At 45.9% G+C, this 6,373-nt stretch overlaps 1 protein-coding gene across 1 annotated transcript in view; it reads left to right on the plus strand.

Moving 5' to 3' along the window:
- Positions 1-200: 200 nt before the first annotated feature.
- Positions 201-6,373, plus strand: part of camta2 (calmodulin binding transcription activator 2) — a 136,083-nt gene continuing 129,910 nt past the window's right edge. Inside the window, 1 exon segment of the mRNA XM_052458900.1 lies at positions 201-323. The gene's annotated coding sequence lies outside the window, so the exon portion shown is untranslated.

The raw sequence follows: 6,373 nt of genomic DNA on the forward strand, positions 1-6,373 counted from the left end.
TCTCTCTCTCTCTCTCTCTCCCTCCCACTCTCTCTCTGTCTCTTTCTCTCCCTCCCACTCTCTCTCTGTCTCTCTCTCTCTCTCTCTCTGTCTCTCTCTCTCCCTCCCACTCTCTCTCTCTCTCTCTCTCTCTCTCTGTCTCTCTCTCTCTCTCCCTCCCACTCTCTCTCTCTCTCTCTCTCCCTCCCACTCTCTCTCTCTCTCTCTCTCTCTCTCTCTCCCTCCCACTCTCTCTCTGTCTCTCTCTCTCCCTCCCACTCTCTCTCTACGGAGTGACGTCGGTGTTAAGAAGAAGATGGCGGCGCCAGGAAAGGCGGAAGGTGGTAAGTCTTGGTCCTCTCCATTCTGTTCTGGTTGTTTTGGGTGCGCTGTCAACGGGCCGGCAGCGGGGCTGTCGCCGGTGACCCGACTCCGGGGTTCGGAGAGGCTATGTGTGTCTGGTGGATGTCTCCTCTTTGAGAGTATTTGGATCTGACAACGCTAGATAGCGACAGATCGCTATTTCAACAATAAAATACACACCATTAAATGCCACTATGCGAATAAGCATCCCATATTATGGTGATGTGTTGTCTAGCTGTTGTTGTCTATTGTATCTGTGATTTAGTGTTGTTATTTGGTGCTGAGATAGTTGGTTTAGGCACCGTCGGTAGCGCTGGATATGCTTTCTGAGCTCCGGGCGAAGGGAAGGAAGCTGAGTGGTGTTAGCCGGTGGAGGGGAATCCAGGGCAGGGCAGGGACAGCAGGCGAGCCGCAGGACTGGGCCTAGCCACCGGAGGATACCTGACAGCTGGGTGTGTCGGTGTACCGATTGTCGGTAAACATGACACACACACACACCATGTTGTGTTGTCACTTGTCAGAGAGAGTTGACAGCCGTGGTGGTGTCGTCCAGGCGTGGTTTACAGGGTCAAGCCATAGTTGCTACATCAATTTTGGGATATATAAATGAACGATACGTACCCATTGAAGAATATAACCATTAAATGCCTCATAAGCTTAGGTCAACCCATCAGAACCCAAATATAAGTGTGTTATACTCCAATGGTTGTGAGGAAAGTCATGTGAACAAACACGAGATAGCCTCAAAAACAATGTTTCCAACTGTAACTTTGATATCAGGGATGGTCAGTCCTTGAATCTGTAGGGATGGTCAGTCCTTGAATCTATAGGGATGGTCAGTCCTTGAATCTGTAGGGATGGTCAGTCCTTGAATCCATAGGGATGGTCAGTCCTTGAATCCATAGGGATGGTCAGTCCTTGAATCCGTAGGGATGGTCAGTCCTTGAATCCGTAGGGATGGTCAGTCCTTGAATCCGTAGGGATGGTCAGTCCTTGAATCCGTAGGGATGGTCAGTCCTTGAATCCGTAGGGATGGTCAGTCCTTGAATCCGTAGGGATGGTCAGTCCTTGAATCCGTAGGGATGGTCAGTCCTTGAATCCATAGGGATGGTCAGTCCTTGAATCTATAGGGATGGTCAGTCCTTGAATCTATAGGGATGGTCAGTCCTTGAATCCGTAGGGATGGTCAGTCCTTGAATCCGTAGGGATGGTCAGTCCTTGAATCCGTAGGGATGGTCAGTCCTTGAATCCATAGCTCTGTCGATTAGAGAGTGGTCACATTTCTCCAGCCCCAACACTCAGCGTTTTACCAAAACGGGTGGGGAGGACACTTTGTTTTTGTTTCAACTGCTGCTTGTGTTGTCAGTGGGACTTTTGGACTGTTTTAGTTTTATTGCTAAGAATCTCTTGGTTTATATTAAACATCCACATTTATAACTGCTGTAATTCAGCTGAATTACTGTCTTTGAGGATTGCCAGCTGATGGGTTCACTTGATATTCCTGTTTGTGTTTACTGAGAGTCTCTTCTGTCTTTCTCTCTGTCTCTCTGTGTGTGTGTGTGTGTGTGTGTGTGTACTCTTCATTAACTAATTGATAGAGGGGATATTGTTACACGCTGTGGGCCGATCCCTGCTCTGCTTGTCAAATCACATTTTATTTTCACATGTGCCGAATACAACAGGTGTAGTAGACCTCACAGTGAAATGCTGAATACAACAGGTGTAGTAGACCTTACAGTGAAATGCTGAATACAACAGGTGTAGTAGACCTTACAGTGAAATGCTGAATACAACAGGTGTAGTAGACCTTACAGTGAAATGCTGAATACAACAGGTGTAGTAGACCTTACAGTGAAATGCTGAATACAACAGGTGTAGTAGACCTTACAGTGAAATGCTGAATACAACAGGTGTAGTAGACCTTACAGTGAAATGCTGAATACAACAGGTGTAGTAGACCTCACAGTGAAATGCTGAATACAACAGGTGTAGTAGACCTTACAGTGAAATGCTGAATACAACAGGTGTAGTAGACCTCACAGTGAAATGCTGAATACAACAGGTGTAGTAGACCTTACAGTGAAATGCTGAATACAACAGGTGTAGTAGACCTTACAGTGAAATGCTGAATACAACAGGTGTAGTAGACCTTACAGTGAAATGCTGAATACAACAGGTGTAGTAGACCTTACAGTGAAATGCTGAATACAACAGGTGTAGTAGACCTTACAGTGAAATGCTGAATACAACAGGTGTAGTAGACCTTACAGTGAAATGCTGAATACAACAGGTGTAGTAGACCTCACAGTGAAATGCTGAATACAACAGGTGTAGTAGACCTCACAGTGAAATGCTGAATACAACAGGTGTAGTAGACCTCACAGTGAAATGCTGAATACAACAGGTGTAGTAGACCTCACAGTGAAATGCTGAATACAACAGGTGTAGTAGACCTCACAGTGAAATGCTGAATACAACAGGTGTAGGTAGACCTTACAGTGAAATGATGAATACAACAGGTGTAGTAGACCTTACAGTGAAATGCTGAATACAACAGGTGTAGTAGACCTCACAGTGAAATGCTGAATACAACAGGTGTAGTAGACCTCACAGTGAAATGCTGAATATAACAGGTGTAGTAGACCTTACAGTGAAATGCTGAATACAACAGGGGTAGTAGACCTATTACTTACAAGCATATATATATATATAAGCCCTTAACCAACAATGCAGTATTAAGAAAATACCTAAAAATAACAATAATAAATTACTAAAGAGCAGCATTAAATAACAATAATATGCAGGGTATTACTAGAGAGTCAATGCTATTAAGGGTATAACAGAGTCAATGTGGAGGCTATATACAGGGTATTACGGTAGAGAGTCAATGTGGAGGCTATATACAGGGTATTACGGTACAGAGTCAATGTGGAGGCTATATACAGGGTATTACGGTACAGAGTCGATGTGGAGGCTATATACAGGGGGTACCGGTACAGAGTCAATGTGGAGGCTATATACAGGGTATTACGGTACAGAGTCAATGTGGAGGCTATATACAGGGTATTACGGTACAGAGTCAATGTGGAGGCTATATACAGGGGCACCGGTACAGAGTCAATGTGGAGACTATATACAGGGTGTACCGGTACAGAGTCAATGTGGAGGCTATATACAGGGGCTACCGGTATAGAGTCAATGTGGAGGCTATATACAGGGGGTACCGGTACAGAGTCAATGTGGAGGCTATATACAGGGTGTTATGGTACAGAGTCAATGTGGAGGCTATATACAGGGGTACCAGTACAGAGTCAATGTGGAGGCTATATACAGGGGTACCAGTACAGAGTCAATGTTGAGGCTATATATAGGGGCACTGGTACAGAGTCAATGTGGAGGCTATATACAGGGTGTACCGGTACAGAGTCAATGTGGAGGCTATATACAGGGGGTACCGGTACAGAGTCAATGTGGAGGCTATATACAGGGTATTACGGTAGAGAGTCAATGTGGAGGCTATATACAGGGTATTACGGTACAGAGTCAATGTGGAGGCTATATACAGGGTGTACCGGTACAGAGTCAATGTGGAGGCTATATACAGGGTGTTACGGTACAGAGTCAATGTGGAGGCTATATACAGGGTATTACGGTAGAGAGTCAATGTGGAGGCTATATACAGGGTATTACGGTACAGAGTCAATGTGGAGGCTATATACAGGGTATTACGGTACAGAGTCAATGTGGAGGCTATATACAGGGGTACCGGTACAGAGTCAATGTGGAGGCTATATACAAGGGGTACCGGTACAGAGTCAATGTGGAGGCTATATACAGGGTGTTACGGTACAGAGTCAATGTGGAGGCTATATACAGGGTGTTATGGTACAGAGTCAATGTGGAGGCTATATACAAGGGGTACCGGTACAGAGTCAATGTGGAGGCTATATACAGGGTGTTACGGTACAGAGTCAATGTGGAGGCTATATACAGTGGGCACTGGTACAAAGTCAATGTTTTTTTAATTTTTTTATTTTTTTATTTCACCTTTATTTAACCAGGTAGGCTAGTTGAGAACAAGTTCTCATTTGCAACTGCGACCTGGCCAAGATAAAGCATAGCAGTGTGAACAGACAACACAGAGTTACACATGGAGTAAACAATTAGCAAGTCAATAACACAGTAGAAAAAAATGGGCAGTCTATATACAATGTGTGCAAAAGGCATGAGGAGGTAGGCGAATAATACAATTTTGCAGATTAACACTGGAGTGATAAATGATCAGATGGGCATGTACAGGTAGAGATATTGGTGTGCAAAAGAGCAGAAAAGTAAATAAATAAAAACAGTATAAAAACAGTATGGGAATGAGGTAGGTGAAAAGGGTGAGCTATTTACCTATAGACTATGTACAGCTGCAGCGATCGGTTAGCTGCTCGGATAGCTGATGTTTGAAGTTGGTGAGGGAGATAAAGTCTCCAACTTCAGCGATTTTTGCAATTCGTTCCAGTCACAGGCAGCAGAGTACTGGAACGAAAGGCGGCAAATGAGGTGTTGGCTTTAGGGATGATCAGTGAGATACACCTGCTGGAGCGCGTGCTACGGATGGGTGTTGCCATCGTGACCAGTGAACTGAGATAAGGCGGAGCTTTACCTAGCATGGACTTGTAAATGACCTGGAGCCAGTGGGTCTGGCGACGAATATGTAGTGAGGGCCAGCCGACTAGAGCATACAAGTCGCAGTGGTGGGTGGTATAATGTGCTTTAGTGACAAAACGGATGGCACTGTGATAGACTGCATCCAGTTTGCCCAGTAGAGTGTTGGAAGCCATTTTGTAGATGACATCGCCGAAGTCGAGGATCGGTAGGATAGTCAGTTTTACTAGGGTAAGCTTGGCAGCGTGAGTGAAGGAGGCTTTGTTGCGGAATAGAAAGCCGACTCTGGATTTGATTTTTGATTGGAGATGTTTGATGTGAGTCTGGAAGGAGAGTTTGCAGTCTAGCCAGACTCCTAGGTACTTATAGATGTCCACATATTCAAGGTTGGAACCATCCAGGGTGGTGATGCTAGTCGGGCATGCGGGTGCAGGCAGCGATCGGTTGAAAAGCATGCATTTGGTTTTACTCGCGTTTAAGAGCAGTTGGAGGCCACGGAAGGAGTGCTGTATGGCATTGAAGCTCGTTTGGAGGTTTAATAGCACAGTGTCCAATGACGGGCCGAAAGTATATAGAATGGTGTCGTCTGCGTAGAGGTGGATCAGGGAATCGCCCGCAGCAAGAGCAACATCATTGATATATACAGAGAAAAGAGTCGGCCCGAGAATTGAACCCTGTGGCACCCCCATAGAGACTGCCAGAGGACCGGACAGCATGCCCTCTGATTTGACACACTGAACTCTGTCTGCAAAGTAATTGGTGAACCAGGCAAGGCAGTCATCCGAAAAACCGAGGCTGTTGAGTCTGCCGATAAGAATTTGGTGATTGACAGAGTCGAAAGCCTTGGCGAGGTCGATGAAGACGGCTGCACAGTACTGTCTTTTATCGATGGCGGTTATGATATCATTTAGTACCTTGAGTGTGGCTGAGGTGCACCCGTGACCGGCTCGGAAACCAGATTGCACAGCGGAGAAGGTACGGTGGGATTCGAGATGGTCAGTGACCTGTTTGTTGACTTGGCTTTCAAGACCTTAGATAGGCAGGGCAGGATGGATATAGGTCTATAGCAGTTTGGGTCCAGGGTGTCTCCTCCTTTGAAGAGGGGGATGACTGCGGCAGCTTTCAATCCTTGGGGATCTCAGACGATATGAAAGAGAGGTTGAACAGGCTGGTAATAGGGGTTGCGACAATGGCGGCAGATAGTTTCAGAAATAGCGGGTCCAGATTGTCAAGCCCAGCTGATTTGTACGGGTCCAGGTTTTGCAGCTCTTTCAGAACATCTGCTATCTGGATTTGGGTAAAGGAGAACCTGGAGAGGCTTGGGTGAGGAACTACGGGGGGCGGAGCTGTTGGCCGAGGTTGGAGTAGCCAGGCG

The sequence above is a fragment of the Oncorhynchus keta genome, chromosome 13 (genome assembly GCF_023373465.1).
Source record: "Oncorhynchus keta strain PuntledgeMale-10-30-2019 chromosome 13, Oket_V2, whole genome shotgun sequence".
Lineage (NCBI taxonomy): Eukaryota > Metazoa > Chordata > Actinopteri > Salmoniformes > Salmonidae > Oncorhynchus > Oncorhynchus keta.